Source organism: Ursus maritimus, unplaced genomic scaffold (assembly GCF_017311325.1).
Source record: "Ursus maritimus isolate PB19 unplaced genomic scaffold, ASM1731132v1 scaffold_4, whole genome shotgun sequence".
Taxonomy (NCBI): domain Eukaryota; kingdom Metazoa; phylum Chordata; class Mammalia; order Carnivora; family Ursidae; genus Ursus; species Ursus maritimus.
Window position 1 is genome coordinate 54,208,044 of NW_024426552.1, and position 21,298 is coordinate 54,229,341.

Genomic DNA, 21,298 nt, shown 5'->3' on the forward strand with positions numbered 1-21,298 from the left:
TTTTCCTCTTAATCACATTTGTTATATATGAAGGACATGCTCTGGGAAAATACAGTGGTTTTATCTTTGGAAAGAAAACACCTGAAAGCTAAGGGCTCTATCTTCCTGATTAGATGAATGGAAGATTGAGGGCATAGAGAGAATCTGAGTTAACCAGTCATCAATGACACGAGAAGACAGTGAACTTGTAGGAACTTCAGCACTTCTTAGCTAGTGGGTACTGGAGCTCTCATAAAGGTAACTCATTAAGTTGTTTCCACCATTGCTTTTCTAAATGTTTCTGAACTCTAAAAGGCCCTTAAACTAAATATCAAGTCCTAACAATTGATAGTGAGTGATCCTCAGGAGCTGCCTGCAGGCCAGTACACTGGGGGAGTAAGGAGCTACTTCCTAAGATCCCTTTTCTTGCCTGTGTGCTTCTCAGGGTTCCCAGACAATTGAGCAGTGGGAACAGCTGGCCAGGAATTCAGGGACAGAGTGCTATGAACCTTGTGTTTCTGGCTAGCCCAGTTCGCACGTGGATTTCCTGGATATGAGTGTCTGGGATGGATATGGTCCCATATATCTATATCCTATAGATATGGTTCATTAGTCTGGAGTAGGTTAAAGGAATACTGATAACATAATTGGAATAATTTTTCTCTAATGTCTTGCACTAGAAGCAGCTGCTTCTTTCTGGAGTCAAAAGTAGCCCCTCCAATGAAAAGAAGAGAAAGGAGGGAGGGTGGGAGAGAGAGAGAGGGAAAGAGGGAGCAGGAAGGGAGGGAAGAAGTAGAAAAGAGGGAAAGGAGAAAGAAGGGAAATAGGAGAGAGGAAAGGGAGAGAGAGATCAAGAGGGAGACTGACCTTAGCTCTAAGAAAAATAACTTCCTGACAATGTATGTGTATATATTCACACACCTCAGTGAAAACACTATTGGATTATAGTAACATGTAAAATAAGGTGCTTTAAGAAGCTTGACTAGTTCCAGTAGACAACGGATGGTATATCAGATACCAAAAACCAGATTACAAGATAGGAGTTGTCATGTAGATTATCTCAGTTGTAACTAAGGAAGAAGAATCATAGCCTCCTGAAGTTGTTTGTGAACTGTGTTCTACACCTGTTAGTCCTAAGGGAAGTGCCACTCCTCCAGAGAAGTTGTACTAAGAATCATAAAGATGGTTCCTAGACATGAAGGGGTGGTTTAAATATATGTTATATAACTTCCTTACTAAGTTTGGAAAGTGTGCAACCTTTTAAAGATGTTCACTTTTCATTCCAAAGTTATCTATTAGAAGTATTTGGGGAAAAGCAATAATTATACTAAAAATACGCAAAAGCTCATCTTTCAGTAACAAATTCTATTAACACTTTGGATTATCTCCTATTTTTTGTTGTATTCAACAAAAATAAATCTTATTAGAGCAACGTTCCATAAAAGGTAAGCTTAACTGTTTTGTCCCATTCTAGGCAAAATGCTCTTGTTTGCAGTCGTCCTATGGAGTCTAGCAAGCCAATAACTCTATACCAATTTTAAAGGCTGCTTCAATGTGGAACTTTAAAAAAAGAACAAAAGAATCTACTGCAAATGATTGGACACAGACCCTGTAATAATCTATGTATGGTTTATTATGAAGATTACATTGGTACAAATGTATTTTATAAATTATGAGTGTGTAAAAGAGTCTGCTATAAACTTTTTATTCCTCACCACCAAAGAACATATAAAAAACCCTATGAGCTGTGGCTAAGAAAGTAATCATTGTTATAATCCATCTGGATTTTTATTCCTCTAAATTTTACCAACTCTCCTTGATATGCTTTACACCATTTGTGTACTATGCTGGTTTATGATGTGATGTACACTTTTATTTGAAAAAAATTAAGATTCTTAATTAATCTTTGAGCACTTTATGATCGAAGTTACTCAAAGGAGTCTTTATTTAATTAAATAGTGTGCTTCCACTTCTCCTAATTAGTGTGCTTCCTCTTCTACATTTTGTAGATGCTGTATATTGCTTTACACGCCCTGGCAACATCTGCTCTACCCATTAAATGCTGTAGCTTCCCCTCTCACCTCTGTGCTCTCTGACTGTTGCCATTTTATTTTCTTCTCAATCAGCATTTCTTTTGTATATCAGGGAAAGTGGATATTTTAGGTATTTTATAGCAGGATGAATAATTTCCTCTTTAGGATTTGAAATGCTTAGCGGGTGGATGATGTAACATGTGTAGTCTGTTGCCCCACTCCAGCCTGTCCTGTCCCTGTCTGCAGCAGCTTAGTGAAGTGATACAGCTTGAGTTTTTATATGGTATAATTTTTAAAGGATTGCTTTGTATTTTTAACATAATAATGTAATTATGGCCATATAACATATTTTATTCTTCATCTTTACACTTAACATTTTATTATACCCTAAACATTTTCGTACTTCCCATAAACTTAGAATGAACCAAAGGTGTATTATATTAACTTTTTTCCTTATAAAATTAACATAAATCCATTAAAAATTATAAAGTAGAGCAAAGAACAAAATTCCAACACTGTTTTTTTTTATAAAGACTTTATTTACTTATTTATTTATTTGTTTGAGAGAGAGTAAGAGAAAGGTCGAGCAGGGGGAAGGAGAGAGGGAGAGAACCCTAAGTGGACTCTGCACTGAGTGTGGAACCTGATGCAGGGCTTGGTCCCATGTCCCCGAGATCATGACCTGAGCCAAAATCAAGAGTTGGATGCTCAACCGACTGAGCCACCCAGGCCCCCGAACACTGTCTTTTTTAATGCAATATAGATATCTTTGTGTCCATTTACTTTGCATCAGAAATTGTAAGTATATGGATAAGTATCGATAGTTTTTATTTAATTCTTATTTAAATATTTCTTAAATATTTAATATACTTAAATATCAAATATTTAATATACTTAATTAAATTAAATATATTAATTAATATACTATATTTAATTAAAATATTTAATATACTTAAATATTTAAATAATTCTTATTTAAATATTTTTAAAAGATAATTTTGTGTTTACAGAACAATTAATAACAATGTATTACACACTTTAAGGCATATGCAGCAGTAAAATATATGATAACAATAATACTAGAGTAAGGAGATGAAAGAATACTGTCGTAAACTTGTTACACTAGATGTAATGGGGCGTTATGTCATTTGAAGGTAGACTGTTAAAGATAAGTTAAAGATGTATATTATATACTCGAAAGCGAGCATTAAAGTAACACAAGTTATTATAGCTAATAACCCAACTAAGGAAAGAAAATTGAATCCTTAAATATAATCAATTAATCCAAAAGGAAGAAAAAGAGGGAAAAGGGAACAAAGAATAAATGAGTCAAATAAAAAACAAATGATGAGCTTATAGATTTAAACCTAACCATATCAAAAATTACATTAAGTATGCATGGTTTAAATATCCCAATTTAAAAGGGAGAGTCAAACTGGATAAAGAAGGAATAACACACACAAACACACACACACACACACACACACACACACACACACACACATGAATATTATGCAGCCATAAAAAAGGGTGAGATTAGGGGCACCTGAGTGGCTCAGTCAGTTAAGCATCTTCCTTTAGCTCAGGTCCTGGGATGAGCTCCACATCAGGCTTCCTGCTCAGTGGGGGGTCTGCTTCTCCCTCTCCCTCTAAACCTCAAGCCCCCCTCCCCCACTCATGCTCTCTCTTGCTCGCTGTTTCTCAAATAAATAAATAAAAATCTTTAAAAAAAAGAAAAGGATGAAGTTATGTCATTTGGGACAGTATGGATGGACTTAGAGGGTATCATGCTGAGTGAAATAAGTTAGACTGAGACAGACAGATATCATATGATTTTACTTATATGTGGAATAAAAAACCCCAGATGAATAAACAAACAAAAAGCAGAAATAAACCTATAAATACAGTAGTGTTGTATGGTGTTGATGGTAGCTACATTTGTTTTGAGCATAGCATAACTTACAAACTTGTTCAGTCTCTATTTGTACATCTGAAAGTAATGTAACAATGTATATCAATTATACTCAAATAAAAATTTTATAAAAAAGGAAGAGCCAACTGCATGTTGCTTGTAAGAAACTTCCAGAAAATAGAAGAAAAATCACTCATTCATAATAGAAGAAAAATCACTCACTCAAACTTCCAGAAAATAGAAGAAAAATCACTCACTCATAATGCTACTCCATCATTGCTGTTCTCTAGTTTGTATTTATTCCTTTCTAGTCTTCTTTCATAGGTATAGTTTACTTTGTTGCTGTTATGGTGTGTGTACAGTTTTCTTTCTGTTTTTTGCATTTAAAATATGTGGTTGTATGGAAATGGGTTAAAATTCACTGTTTCACAATAGTCCATTCTCTAGAAGTTATAAATTCAGAACCAAGTTTCAAATATTAGGCAAAAAAAACCTTTTCAAAGTTGGCTGACTCAATCAGCAATAAGGTGGATACAAAATGAGGGGGATTCTTGTTCTCAAGAAATTAAAAATATCATTCCTTACAAGGACTAGTCCTTGGGTAAATGACTTATAACAGTATTCAGCAATAAATGTTGATGACTCAGTGGTCCAGTTAGATCATACAGTCTTAAGTATATAACTATTTTGAACTAACTGTAATATTTCTTTGATGACTTAGAAAGTTCTTTTGAATTGCCTTCATAATGTTTAAGATTATCCTATAGCATCATTTATCTCTGAACTATGAAAACACAAAATTGCCTAGTAATAAAACCCCGGTTCGTAACTGTTGAATCAACCACCTTTGGATGAGCATCTGTATGTATAGCTTCTAGGTCAGCACTTAACATAGAGTACTCACTTGTGAAAAACTATTCTTTTTATTCATTGTGCTGTCTTTATATTTTTATTTCAGTATAAATATAAAACATTCAAAATAAACTTTCAGAGGTTCAGCTACACATTCTTAAAAACATCGCTTGCACAGTTGAAGTGGAAATGTTTATTATTTCAAAGGAGACATTTCCAGAAGTGAGATTAGTAGGTCTGAGGCTGTGAATGATTTTATAGCTTTTGATGCATTTTGCCAATTTTATTTTTCAAAGTGGTTGAACTGACTTGCCCTGCCACCAACAATATTTGAGTATAGAAGTTCCATTTAAACTTTGTCAGCATTTGATATCGCCATCAATTTCAGTTTTGTCCCAGCTATCAAGTTTCTTTTATTTAATTAGAAATCATTGGTAGAGAGTTGAATGTTTGAAGGCCTTATACCTTTAAACACTTTGTTAGAAAGTTATGCTTGTGATATGGTGAGATCTGTTTATTATAACACACTCCTGTTTAGCTTAGTTCAGGATTATAATAGAACAGTATTTTCCCTTTTGAATGAAAATCACTAAACATATTACCTCCAGTATTAAAATTAAAAAGTAATCCAAGATTTTAGCAGAAAGAAGTTTGGAAGGCAATTGTCCAGGCTGGAGGTTGAGGCTAAGTGCTGACATTTCTTCACACGCACCTCTGCAGGACTGTTGTCACTCTTGCATGAGCTCTGCCTTCATTGTGGCAGGCCCCCAACATATTAACACAACCCTTAAGTTCAGGGGAGCATGGACCCCAAATCCCTTCTCTTGGATTGTTTTAGTACAACTAAGAAGAACAGAAAGGAATGAGTTTAGCATTTTTGTTAAAATTTTTTGAAAAGTTGTACATGAAGAGGTCATAGCACTCAAATATGTAAAAAAGTATAGAATATAAAGCTTGCCCCCATTGCAGTTTTCCTTCTCAAAAATAGGCAGTGTTACTTCTTTGTGCATTCGCAAGCAGTTTCTGCCCCCGCTTCTCTCACTATACACAGATGATGGTATTCTGTCTGGCTACTTGGAAATGATCAAAAGCTTTGGCCTTGGGGCGCCTGGGTTAAGCATCTGCCTTCGGCTCTGGGCGTGATCCCGGCGTTCTGGGATCAAGCCCCACATCAGGCTCCTCCACTGGGAGCCTGCTTCTTCCTCTCGCACTCCCCCTGCTTGTGTTCCCTCTCTCGCTGGCTGTCTCTCTCTCCGTCAAATAAATAAATAAAATCTTTAAAAAAAAAAAAAAAAAAAGCTTTGGCCTTAGCAGGGACTTAATAAATGGCAGAGCCAGACTCAAAACTATGTGACCTTCAGAAAAAACATTTCATCTCTATGAAGTTTAGTTTTTTTTTCATTTGTGGAAATGGAGGAAATGATGATTACCTCAGAGTATTGCTTACCTCAAAAAAAAAAAAGATCACTTAGTACAATGACTGGAACATAGATGATTCAATAAATGATAATTGTATATATCATTATTAAATGTATTATTGCTTTTTTATTGATTTTATTATTGAGAGATTGAAAACAAATGATTAGAGAAAATTCTAAAAGCATAAATAAAAAGAAGTATCCTCAGTGAGGAATCTGGTTCTAAATGTCAGAGGAATCTGGGAAGAGCTTTAGTTGACTCTGAATCCTACAATGTTGGGAAATTCTCTTTGGTTCTTATCCAGGTCTCTTTCCTCTCATAATAAGGACATCCCACAGCATCTCCTCCTGGGATGAAATTTAAAAAACCCCTCGTTTAAAATCCCCAGTCTCTTAGCTTCTTTTCTCTCAGGTTATGTTAGAGAAACTTGCTCAGTTTATTGGACTTAATTGAGGTCTTTCTGATCTAAGATGTTAACTGTGCTTATCACTCTGGGCATTAGTTATGAAAACTTGCTAGTGGGAAATTCCTCAGGAAGAGAAGTGATTATGAGAATGGTAACCATATTTTGTTCATGCAAGGTGCATGAGAAAAAGCTCCATGAGGGCAGGAAATGTGGGTTGTGTGACCAAGCCATGTCTGGTGATTAGCAAAGTGCTTACATAGACTGTGTACTTAGTAAGTGATTACATATTAATGCATTTCTAGATCACAAAGCAGTGGACACCTTCACTACATCAACTTGACTGTGCCTGGTCTGTGTCCTAATTCTTCTGCCTACTAAGCACCCATGGTCCTTTAAGTGTTCTTAGGACATGTTTATCTCCTATCTTTTTAGTCCCTCTCGTCTAGATGTTTGTTACCTAGACTCATTAAGGGACAAAGGTAAAGAACATCGCACCCAACAACAACAACAAACCAAACAAGTCAAATGAAACTCCGAAAGTCTTGCATCCTGTCCAGACAGGATCATTAGTTTTCTCCCTTGTGCGCACTGTTTGTACTGCATTCACTATTTACATTAGCTTTTTTCAGGTGTAGGACACTTTCTTCAGGTAAAGAAATCAGATCTAGAAATCTTCTCTTTTAGTATTGACCCATTTGTTTTTCAACATCACTAGTTGCCTGCTTTCCCCTGCACTCCCTGCCACTCCCTTACCCCCATCCCCCCAAAAGAACCCAGAGACAAAACTGAAGAATGTTCATTCTCCTCTGGAAATCTCATTTGTTTTTCTTTTGTTTATTTTGTTTTCTCAGTAGGAGAAAAATTGGGGGCAAACATAAATACCACCTTTAAGAAGTTAAACTGCTTTTAAAAAATTAATATATATAAGCTGTAACAGCAGAGTGATGAATCTATGCATATTAAGCTGATAAAATCCCTTTCTCTCTCCCCTCTTTTTTCTTCTAAGTTACTTCTTATTGTACCATTCTCTTATTTTTAAATCCTATCATGGGCAGAACATTCTTATTCCAATTGCTGACCATGACACTAGTCTTTCTACCTTTTGTGCATAAAAATGTAATTACCATTCATAAGGACATGTCAGAATAAAACGTGTAATGTATATTATATAGGTAAAGACTAAAGTTGGAATACTATTCATAAAGAAGAAGTAACTCTCAGCAAATTAATCAGTTAGGATCATCCTGGTGTTTCTATTGGTGATGGATAATGAAGGATAGCAATTTAGCTTTTGTTTTTACCTTGTGTCTTTACTCTGTTTCTACCTTGTGTCTTAGCTTCTGTTTTTACCCTGATTGTCATTAATGGAGTGATTGATACACAGTGATACCAGGAATGTTGCGATTGATTTTTATTTACATTTTTTTCAAGAATATTATCTCACATAAGTAGTAATTACTGGAAGAAACTCTTTACTACAAGAAGCTAAGTAGTACTGTTGCTAATGGGAGGATGCTTCTAATTAATGCACTAATTTCTCTCTTTCCAAGCTTAAAACTCAGCTCCTCTCTAGTTTTTTTTTTTTTTTATTGCTACTTTTTTTTTTTTTAAAGATTTTATTTACTTATTTGACAGAGAGAGAGGCAGTGAGAGAGGGATCACAAGCACGGGGAGTGGGAGAGGGAGAAGCAGGCTTCCCGCCAAGCAGGGAGCCCGATGCGGGGCTCGATCCCAGGACCCTGGGATCATGACCTGAGCCGAAGGCAGATGCTTAACGACTGAGTTGCCCAGGTGCCCCCGCTTTTTTAACATCAAAAATAAAAGTAATTCTATTGTATGAAAATAAATGTGTATATTACAAAACATCTAAATCCAAGATTATCCCTCCTGTGGAGTGAGTCTGAATTCTGTAGACGATGTTCTGGAACATACTGAAACCTCCTTTGTCTTTCCGCCACCTTTCTACACTGTTAGGGCGGGGGTGTGGGGGAGGGAGAGGTGAAGGAGGCAGTGGTAAGAAAGCCATAGAGCACCTGTTTTAGCATCCACTTATAAGCACGTATTTTCAGATGAGTAAACATGAACGTATGTGGGACAGAATATTTGAAATTATGCGATTGAAAATTTGAAACCTGTCATATAAGTTTTCTTCTTTAGCTTATGATTTTCTGTAACAAATTTGAAGCCATTGAACGTAAAAAATTCCACATTAAATAATTAAATAATTATTTTAATGCTGAACGTGTCAGCTTAATGAGTATCCCTTTACCAATCAAAATGTTACATATGCTAAAGAAGAAAAGGTAGTTGTATACCAGCTGGTGGGGAGGAATATTGCTCAATTTTATGTCTTGTTTATTCAGTAATTACTAAATCCCAAAGCCTTATCTATTTTAAATGTGCTTTGGAATGATGTGGGACATACAGAGAAATATAGCTTAGGCCATATATCAGGCTACTGGGGGCAATAAGACAGATTAATAGAAAGGATCTTGGTCAGAAGGAGTAGCGATTTCCTCAGTGACTTAGAGTGCATTTCATAGCAATAAGTGTGCATTTCATATTCAATATTTGAATTAAAAACAAGTCTCCACTTTTACTTACTATCAGTTTGTTTTATTAAAATAGAGACAAAATAAGGAATATCCTAGCACTGACACAGTAGTCCTAAGGGACAGAATGAAACAGCCATTTGTGTTTCAGACAAATTCCTTGGTCTTGAGTGGCTGTGAAGACTGATCGTGTTAACACTTAGTCTGGTGTTCAGCATATAGTAGTGAATCAGTGTCACCTAAAGGAGTGGATGTTTGAGCAGCTGACAGAATGAGCAAGGGGATTTAAGTGAGGCCTCGGAGAGCAGTATTTGATGTTAGGGAGAAAGTGCTGTGATTCTTCTCTGATGATTGTGAACCTGCTTTGCCTCTCAGTTTCTGAATAGTTGCAGACAATCCTAAAGAACCTCAATCACATTTATTTTTTGCCTTCATTCACATTCTGTGTAGTAGCTGATACATTTTAAAAATGGTGCAGAAAAATAAATAAGTACTCATGAACCCAAGGATCTAAGAACCTAAGGACAAGAACTTGACCTCTAAATGTTGAAACTACTTTTGCTTGTTGTTCCTTAATCCCATCCTTCTGCCATTTTTATATGAGTAACTATTACGTCTTTTCCCACAAATTTTTACCAGATATTTATAGTTTTACCACATATTTATGTTTTTGTGTTTGTCTTATTTTGATTTCTTGAGCGTTATAAAAATTCTGTCATACTACAATCGATATTTTTGACTTAAATTGTTGCCTGTATCTGAGTATATTTATTTTTAGCACTCTATAATATTTATAAAGGATGACCTATTCGTTTTGTACAGACATTTGAGTAGGCTATGGTTATTTTCATTTATTGATTGATTGCTATTACCATGCTGCTATAAATATGCTCCTAAAGTGTAAACTGTGCCCAAGCAGGGATGTTTGTCTATTGATTTGTTTTTTAACCTAGAAAGGTGCTTGGTTTATAATGAGTGCTCAATAAATGCTTGTCATTGTTGGGCAGAAAAAAAGAACAAAAAATACTGTATGTGATGTCTAAAGGCGCCCATGCAAGAGGTTTTCTGTTTGTAATTTTGCTCACTTTTCCCTCAGTAGAATTTTGAAAACCTGTGTCTCTTCATACATTTTTAAGTTGATATCTAATTTTTTTAACAACTATTTAAGTGATAAGCTACAAATTACAAATTATAAATTCCGTAATTTCTGGTATAGTTGTATATTGGCATTTTAAATTTAGACTGTAGTATCATTATTTTAAATAGGTCCAGTGGAATCTAAATGCCATTGTGATGTTTTACCCACCATCATTTACTTATAAAATGCAGATAAAAAAGTTTTTTTAAAGAAAAAAGAGAGAAATTTTATACTTTTCTCCCAAACTCGTATTTCTATTTCACTATTCCCACATAATTTATTGTAGTGCAATATATATTTGCACTTAGATTTTTTTATTGGCTACCCTATCATACTTTGCAGCAAAGTTATGTATATAAACCTGATTTTTAGCAAATTTCGTGTTCTTTTAAGACTTTTAAGTGTGAATTTTTTTTCTGAATGTAGTTTTCATAGCAAGTATTATTAGTACACAGTTGGTTAAATCCATTTCAAAAAACAGTTACTGAACATAAAGCAAAACTTTGGAAATGCATCTCTTTAGATGAATGGGACTGTCATTTTTCTATTTGTTCTGGTTCTTGGATGACTATCACTGACTACTAAAATGAGGCAGGATTCATTGGAAATCCACAGTAAGAGAAGATATTTATTAGGCCACCAGTATGTGCAGTATTTAAAGTGTTGCAGGGATCATTGCTAAGTACACATTATGTATAGTAAAATCTGCTTTCTATTCTCATAGGAAGGAATCAATAAGTACAGAAGTTGTTGATAAGGGCCAGAAAGGATATTTATTACTAAGTAAAAAAACCAAAAAAACAAATACCATTTGTAAGTGTCTAGTGATTTTTTTTAAATGCAAGGAAATGTTTTTCCTATGAGTAATAAGTATTCCAGAAAATATAAAACACTTTTTAACTCCTCTATATGTTCCATTTTCTCAGAGATGGAATTCTGAGACGTCAGAAATAACTTAGACATTTTCATTTTTATTCTTTGAAATCATGTAAAATATTCTCAGTTGAAACACAGCCCTAGACAAAGTTAGGCATGAGATTTGGAGCACATTGTTTTAGTTCTACGGTGCTTTTAAAAATATTATGGATATATTAATTCTGTGATAGACTGGTAAGGCATGTAGCCTTATCTCATGCTTATTGCTATCATTTGTATTTCTTACCCTCACCCTGTTTTATTTTCCTGTCATGGATGAGGGGTTTCTCTCTCAGGTGCAGTGTCTTCTTCCACAATTGCAAGGCATGGGAAGGTGAGGCTACTAAATGACAGTTGTCATTTCCCATAATCCCACCCTATAATATAAAAGTATTCACTTCACCCTAATATGGTGTGTGTGGGGGGGATATTTCTAATGCCCACTTTGTCCTTAATAGAAACATTTCTACAGAAGATTAGGAAGATACAAAGCCATAAACCCACAAAGCTGATGTTAGCATCATTAAAGGAGAATTCTCTGTCACTAATATTTTGGATTGTTCCCATTATTTGGCTTCCTTCAGCTTTGCTCTGTTTAGGATATTGCATCATTATGAAATTGAAGGTGAATGAGAGGTATTTTTTTTTTAACAAAATGGAAGAAAGGATGATTTTGAGAAAGTGATTGTCATGACGTGAAGCCTCTCCTCAAGATATATTCTCAGACAGATAGCTTCAGAATATATACATTGCATAGGGAACCTGAGGGTCTACAGTCTATTCCCTTAAATGTGTCTGTGCCTAGGAGAGACTCCTCATGTACCCCAGGGTTATGCATGCCCAATTTGAAGACCGTTGATAAATACCTGGAAATAGATTGCTCAGTCATGGGATATGCCGTTTTCCCCTTTACAAGATAACTCCCAATTTGTTTACCTAAATAATTGTCCAAATTAACACCAACCAGATGGTATAAGAATTCTCATTTTCTCCATATCTTTGGCAATACTTATTACCAGATTTATTAATTTTAGGCAGCTAGTAGATATTTTATATTACACCTTTTTATTAAATAGCATTTCTGTGATTACTAATGTACTAAAGAGATTGAACATTTTCCCTTATATTTATTTGCCATTCATTATTCCTCTTCTATGCAAAGACAATATATGTCTTTTTGCCTATTTTTCTAGTGGAATGTTTGTCTTTTGTTATTATTTCATAGAATTTATTTATATATTCTGGATTTTAATAATGTATTTGTTAAATATGTTGCCAATATCTTACCCTAGTTTTTGGCTAGGTTTTTTCACGTTCTTTATGGAATCTTTTGATGAACTGAAATTCTCAAATGCAGTCTAATTTTTTCTTTTATGATTAAAGCTTCTTGAATTTGTTGAAAAATTCTTTTCTACCTAAAGTTTATAACTATATATTCCTCTTACAATTTTTGTAATAGTTTTAAAGTTTCTGGTTTCACCTTTAAGTCTTTAATCCACCTGGAGTTTTTGTCTGTGGTTTGAAGTAGAAGTTCGAAATTAGCTTTTTCCATCAGTAACCAGAACTATTTATTTTTAGTGCACTTCTTGCCTAATGAACTGCCGTGCTGTCTCTGTTATATATCAGGTTTCATGTATGCACAAATTTGTGCCTGGACTTTCTTGGTTTTTTATTATTAAAATATAATGTGTTATTTGTTTCAGAGATACAGGTCTGTGATTCATCAGTCTTAAACAATACACAGCACTCACCACAACACGTACCCTCCCCAATGTCCATCACTCAGCCACCCCATCCCCACCACCCTCCTCCACTCCAGCAACCCTTGGTTTCTTTCCTGAGATTAAGAGTCTGTTATGGTTTGTCTCCCTCTCTGGTTTCTTCTCGGTTCATTTTTTCCTCTCCCATATGATCTTCTGCCTTGTTTCTCAAATTCTACATATCAGTGACATCATATGATAATTGTCTTTCTCTGATGGGCTTATTTTGCTTAGCATAATACCCTCTACTTCCATCCGCGTCATTGCAAATGGCAAGATTTCATTTTTTTGATGGCTGCATAATATTCTATTGTATATGTATACCACATCTTCTTTATCTATTCATTTGTCAGTGAACATCTGGGCTCTTTCCACAGTTTGGCTATTGTGGACATTACTGCTATAAACATTGGGGTGCAGGTGCCCCTTCAGATCACTACATTTGTATCTTTGGGGTAAATACCCAATAGTGCAATTGCTGGGTCCATAGGGTAGCTCTATTTTTAACTTTTTGAGGCACGTCCATACTGTTTTCCAGAGTGGCTGCACCAGCTTGCATTCCCACCAACAGTGTAGGAGGGTTCCCCCTTCTCCGCATCCTTGCCAACATCTGTCATTTCCTGACTTGTTAATTTTAGCCATTCTGACTGGTGTGAGGTGGTATCTCATTGTGGTTTTAATTTGTATTTCCCTGATGCCGAGTGATGCTGAGCACTTTTTCATGTGTCTGTTGGCCATTTGGATGTCTTCTTTGCAGAAATGTCTGTTCATGTCTTCTGCCCATTTCTTGATTGGATTATTTGTTCTTTGGGTGTTGAGTTTGATAAGTTCTTTATAGATTTTGGATACTAGCCCTTTATCTGATATGTCATTTGCAAATATCTTCTCCCATTCTGTCTGTTGTCTTTTGGTTTTGTTGACTGTTTTCATTGCTGTGCAAAACCTTTTTAACTTGGACTTTCTTGTTTTTTGTTTGTTTTGTTTTAGTCACTTTCCATCCCTATGCAGATACCACACTCCCTTTAGTACTATAGTATAATAAGTTTAGATATCTGTGGCAGATTAGAGATGGCAGCACACTTTTGACACATTTCCCATCAGACACAGAGTCTGTTCTCTACTAGAAATTGTTCTGCTCTTTGCTTTGACCAGTGGAATATAGCTCCAGAACTAGAGAGATAACTGACAGTTTTCAGTGTGGTTCAAGGGATGGTTGTGCTGCCAAGAAGGAAGTCTAACTGCCCTTTTGGAGAAGCCAGATGGGTGAGAACGTTGCGAGTACATGGAGAGGGCAAGGAGAGCAGCTAAAATCCACTCTGCTGGCTATTCCTGACAAGGAACCAGGCATTTGAGTGAAGCTGTTTTGGACTATCAAGACCAATTAGTATCCAGCTGAGTACCATTGAATGATCCCAGTAGACACCACATGAAGTAACAAATAAATAAATAAAATAATAACCTAGCTGTGTTAGCTTCTTGATATGTCCAATTGGACTGGGCTACCATCCCCCTTTATTCAGACAAGCACTAATTTAGGTGCTGCTGTGAAAGGATTTTGCAGATGCAGTTAAAGCCACTAATCAGTTGATTTTAAGTAAGGGTAGTTATCCTGGTAGGCCGAACTTAATTTGTTGGATTGCCTTAAATGCAGGCCTTTATGTTTCTCAAGGGAGAGAAGAAATTCTGCCTTCAGACAGCAGTTTCTGCCTATGTCTACAGAATTCAGACCTCCATATAATCTTTTCTCCCATACAGACTTACTTAGGCAACGCCCAGAATTAAGTAGGCCAATTCCTTGAAATAAAAAAATTTTTGTAATAAATTTTACTGGTTTTACTTCCTGATTGAACTTTTACTGATATACTAGCCAAGTCCTGCCCACATTACTGATCCAAAAAATCATGAAACTAATTAAATACTTGTTTCAAGCCACTAAAATTTGGGATAGTTTGCTACAAAGCAGTAGATAGCCAAAACAATGTTAAAAAGGGCAACTAATTTCTACCTTCCCTCCCTCTTCCTTCCTTCTTTACTTCCTTCTTCTCTCTTCCTTTCCTTTCCTTTCCTTTCCTTTCCTTTCCTTTCCTTTCCTTTCCTTTCCTTTCTTTATCTTAGCTATTCTTGGTCTTTGCTTTTCCATACAAATTTTAAAATCAACTTTTGCAGTGTCTTTACTAACTGTCTTGATATCATGATGGGAATTGTATTATATCTAAAGACCAATTTTAGGGCAATTACATCATTATGGTATTGTATCTTTCTATTGATTTATTTATTTTTTTCATTTATTTCTTCAATGTTTTTCAATAATGTTTTAAATTTCCTCCAATAGGTCTTACATTTTTTGCCATATTTTTCTAGGTACTTTAAATTTCTAATGTTATTATATGTAAGTATTTTTTGAAATGAAAATTCTGTTGTGGGTGGGGAATGCTTTTTATATAGTTATCTTATATTTCTGCAATCATTTTAAACTCTCTTTCTAATTTGAATACTTTGCCTGAAGAATCTTTTAAACATTCTGTCTTATTTGTACCCCCTTCTCTTAACCCATATCTTCTCTTTAGAAACTCTTTAATGGAAGGTAGATGGTAACAAAAAGCTGATTTTAAGTTTATTCATGGCCTAATTTGTACATGTTGCTGTTAGTGGCGTGTGTACTTTTAGAATACTGATGATATCCTCCTGTTGGACCTTAGGAACTTAATCATGTGCAAGAATACATATTGGAAAAGTTATAGTGCACTCAGAGGCTAAGATCCCAGCTTTGCCACGGACGAGTTGTATGACATTGGATAAATTATTTAACTTGTTTTTTCCCCCCTCTAAGATGGAGATTAAAATAAGCCTATATCATGGGGTTGTCTTAAGGACAAAATTTAGTGACTGTGTGCATTCAAAAAAGCACTCCGTAAATGGTGATTATTGTGATTGTAGGCAAATAAACATCAGTATTTAATTAAAAGTGTTTATTAACTATTAGTAACTTCTATATGATTGAGATCATACTTTACGGTAAAATTTTAACTTTTGAATAGTATTTTTTCACCCACATGCTTTGGAAAGGCTGGCAAAGAGCAGGTGAAGTTGGTCTTTCATATTGCCCTTTCCTTTGTGGATTCCCTGTGCTTCTGTTCAGTCATTTTCCTTTTGTGTGCTCAGTGTTTTCATATGGTGACAGTCTTAGGGGAATGAAACTCATAAAATAGATACAAAGGAATTTGTGATTTATGTGATGTCCATGGCAGATTGTTTCTTCAAAGATTACTCTGTGTGTGTGTGTCTGTGTGTGTGTATCTGATCCAATATGCTCTTCTTAAAATTCAATGTTGATGTACCTTCATCAAGACGTAAAGCGTCTTTATTACCTCCCCTTGAAATTGGGTGGGCTTTTGTAAATGACCAGTAGAATATAGTGAAGTGATGCAGTTTGACTTCTGCAGCTAGGTCATGAAAGGCATTATGACTTCTGCTTGGCTATTCTCTGGACATTTACCCTGGGAACCATGTTGTAAGGAAGTTCAGGTCACATAGAAAAGGTTTAACCGTTTCTTCACTTCTTCATTTCCTTATAAAAATCCTGTTCTGTGAAACTTAAATAAATTTGTATGCCTTTCTGTTATTAATTTGTCTTCTGTTACAGGGCTCTCAGCAGAGAACTTAAAAGGATAGAAGAAAATGACATTTTTCTTTTTCTATACCTTTTTATTTCTTGGTGTTGTTTTTTTGGTGAGCAGAATCTTTCATTTTGATTAAGAACAATTCATCACTCAATTTTATAAAGATAGTAAGCAGTAGGAAAGAAGGAGGCTAGGTAAATTTGTCAGCCTAATTTACAAAGATATCATTGCATAAAAGACCAAAGATAAGATCTTTGTGTTTACTTTCTATTATTTAATGTTTCCAAGAATAACACATATATAATGTAATTAATTTTTCAAAAACTATATTTGCAGTGGCAATGCAACTCTGTTTTGCTGGTTAGCTTTGATGAAAAGTTTTTGTAAATTAAACTAGTATTTCTTTTCAAATGTAGATTTTCCAAATTATACCCTTAATGACTTTTTAAAAAATAAGACTATGCCAGCTAAGAGAACAAAACCACCTCAAGAAAAGCAACATTTTGGAATTGAACTAAAAAATACATCTGTAAAGTGAAATCAAAGTGAAAATCTAGGATTAGGGGCACTTGGGTGGCTCAGTTGGTTAAATGTTTGGCTTCGGCTCAGGTCATGATCCCAGGGTCCTGGGATTGAGCCCCAAGTTCGGCTCCTCACTCAATGGGGGTCTGCTTCTCCCTCTGCAACCCCCACTCGTGCTCTCTCTCTCTCTCTCTCTCAAATAAAATCTTTAAAAAAAAAAAGAAAATCTCAGATCATAAGAAGTTCCTCCTTAGGGCAATGTGTGTGTGTGTGTGTGTGTGAGAGAGAGAGAGACAGACAGACAGACAGAGACAGAGAGAGAGAGTGCATTTATGCATGTGTGTTTGCATTTAAACAGAAATTATCCTGTCACTGTCCTTCCTTCCGAATTGTCTTGACCCTCAGACAACAGAGAACAAACATAATATGCCTGCATGACTCATTCTAACACCAAATCTTAAAGGGAGACATTGAAGAAAAAAAATCAGTCTCCATTTGGATTTGTTTCTTTTCACCATTATGCACGTGTCTTTTAATCAGACCAATACCTCCTGTGGTTTTATTTCATGAATAAGAGTGCACAAATGGGGGCGCCTGGGTGGCACAGCGGTTAAGCGTCTGCCTTTGGCTCAGGGCGTGATCCTGGTGTTACGGGATCGAGCCCCACATCAGGCTCCTCCGCTGTGAGCCTGCTTCTTCCTCTCCCACTCCCCCTGCTTGTTTCCCTCTCTCGCTGGCTGTCTCTATCTCTGTCGAATAAATAAATAAAATCTTTCAAAAAAGAAAAAGAGTGCACGAATGATTATGTATGGACTTTGTGTTAAAGAAAAGATTATTACCCTGGAGCAAAACTCCAATAGCCTGACTCTAGTAATGTCAAATTAGGCTTATAATTCAAAAATGAATATTTAAATGATGTTTTGGATGTTTTCTCTTTTGATTGCTTTATAGGATTAAAAGCCTGAAACCGGTATCTGTATTTTAGTAATAAGGTTTGGCCAGAGGTAAGGGAAAAAATACAAGACGCAAGCAAGGAGCTAATAGCAGATAAAACTGGCATATTTAGTTGGAATATTCAAATTTGATCTTACTTATAAATGCATTAAATGGTTCATCTGCATTTTCTATTGAGTGTCAGAGCAACATATAATTAAGAGAAATTTTTTGTAATTGTAGAGTACCCTATCATAGCTTAATAATCTTCTTATGCTTTGTTTAATGTTGTTTAAAATGTTTCATTTTATGGAAAGGGTCATGCTCCCTTTCAGGGGGCTAGCTGTGTCTAAGGACAGGTTTCAAAATTATAAGGGGCAGCTTTATGTAGATGCTATAAATTAGCAAATAACTACTAGCTGGTTATCTAATAAAAAGGGTAGATTACAATAATTTATGCAGTTGAAGAAAGGTAAAACTGCTGAGAGGAAAAAACACTTAATTTTTTTTTCCATCTGTACCAATTCTATCTATTGCTGTGAGTACTTTTCCATCTGTATTTGGCCTTAAAATTAGAGAAAAATCTTGAAACAGTTACAAAGGAGATTTAAACAGAAAGATAAGAGGATGTCTGTTATGGACTGAATTGCATCCCTCCAAAAATCCATGGTTCAATCCCTAACCCCCAGTGTAACTGTATTGGAGATAGAGCCTTTAAAGGGGGTAATTAAGGTTAAAGGAGGTCATAAGGGTGGGGCCCTAATCTAATAGGACTGGTGTCACAGTAAGAAGGGGAAGAGACACCAGAAATACATGCACACAGAGGAAGAGCCATGCTAGGATATAATGAAAAGACAACTATCTGGAAACCAGGAAGAAAGGTCTCACCAGAAATCAACCCTGCCAGCACCCTGATACTAGACTTCCAGTTTGCAGAACTGGGGGACATATACATTTCTGTTGTTTAACCCACCCAACCTGTGGTATTTTGTGATGACAACTCAAGCCAGCTGACACAAGAAGTGAGTAGATCTGCCCCCGGAGTTTTAATATCAAATCTCTAAGTTAGTATCAGTGAAACCTGCATCATTTGTTTTACCTTTATATTTATGACTATTATGCTACTCAGCTATGTATCAACATTTAAAACAATTATGTATAATAATTATTAGTTTATGAAATATTTCACATTCATTTGATTCTTAGGGAATGTGATATTCTTGGAAAGTCATATTCCAATCACCCTGCTATTTATCCTAATGAAATCAGTTAATATAAACACCAAGAGAAATCTATGGATAAGGAGGTAACATGTTAGCATCTTGCTTTGCAGTCAATGAAGCAATGGAAAGAAGAGGGTTTATAAAGAGATTAGAGCCTTGCTACTCAGTGTGTTGCCCCACATATCAGTGGCATCAGCATCACTTTGAAGTTAAATAGAAAGGCAGAATCTTGGGGTGCCTGGATGGCTCAGTCAGTTGAGTGTCCAACTCTTGATTCTGACTCAGGTCGTGATCTCAGGATCCTGGGATAGAGCCCTGTGTCAGGCTCTGCACTCAGTGTGGAATCTGCTGGAGATTCTTTCTTCTTTCTCTCTCTCCCCTGGCTTTCTCTTTCAAAGAAAGAAAGAGAGAGAGAGAAAGAGGAAAGAAAGAAAAGAAAGAAAGAAAGAAAGAAAAAGAAAGGAAGGAAGGAAGAAAGAAAAAAGAAAGGAAGAATCTTAGTCTGTATTCCAGACCTATTGAATCATGATAATGAGTTACCACTTCACATCTGTTAGTATGGCTATTATAAAAAAGATAAGAGATAACAAGTGTTGGTGAGGATGTGGAAAAAAGGGAACCATTGTGCACTGTTGGTGGCAATATTAATTGGTACTGCCACTAGAGAAAACAGTGTAAAGGTTCTTCAGAAAATTAAGAATAGAGCTATCATATGATCCAGCAATTCCGTTTCTGGGTATATATCTGTAGTAAATGAAATCACAGTAGCCAAAATATGGAAACAACCTAAGTGTCCATCAACAGATGAATGGATAAAAAAAGATGTGTACACACACACACACACGCACAAACACAAATGGAATATCATTCAGCTGTTAAAAAAGGAAATACTGGGGTGCCTGGGTGGCACAGCGCTTAAGTGTCTGCCTTCGGCTCAGGGCGTGATCCCGGCGTTATGGGATCGAGCCCCACATCAGGCTCCTCCGCTATGAGCCTGCTTCTTCCTCTCCCACTCCCCCTGCTTGTGTTCCCTCTCTCGCTGGCTGTCTCTATCTCTGTCGAATAAATAAAAATAAAAAATCTAAAAAAAAAAAAAGGCAATACTCACATTTGGAACAACGTGGGTCGATCTTGTGGGCATTATGCTAAGTGAAATAAAAGAGAGAAAGAAAAATATTGCATGATTACATTTATATGTTTAATCTTAAAAAATGCGAGACTCATAGAAACAATGTAGAATGGTGGTTGTCAGTGATTGGGGGTGGGGTAATGGGAAGATGTTGGTCAAAAGGTATAAACTTCTAGTTTTAAGACGAATAGTTCTAGGGATCAGTTATACAGCATGGTGACCAGAGTTAATGATACTATATTATATCCTTAAAAGTTGTCAAGATAATAAATTTTAAATGTTCTCATCACAGAAAAAATATAATTATGTGAGGTGATCTATGTGTTAACTAATATATTATTGTGGTAATTGTTTTACAGTATATATGTATATCAAATTATGACATTGTACACTTTAAGTGTATGCAGTGTTGTATGTCAATGATTATTGACATAAATCCTCAATAAATCTGGGGGAAAAAAACTTACTGCAAAGCTACCATAATTAAGATAACAGTGGCACTGATCAAGGATAGACATATAGTCAATGAAATAGAATTGAGAGTCCAAAAGGAACCTATAGATTTATGATCAATTTGGAGAGGGGTGCCAAGGCAATTCAATAAAGAAAAACATTGTCTTTTCAGTAAATGACCTGAGATAATTACTACCTGCATGCAAAAGAATGAAGTTAGATCCCTTCCTCACACCATATCCAAAAATAACTCAAAATGAATTATAGAGATATGTATGAGTTAAAACTATAAAATTCTTAGAAGAAAATACAGGGATAACCATGTGACTTTGGTTTAGGCAAATCTTTTTTAGATATGACACTAAAGTGCAAGTGGCATTAGAAAAAAATAAATAAATTGGACTTCATCACATTTAAAGTTTTGTGCTTCAAACGATACCATCAAGAAAGTG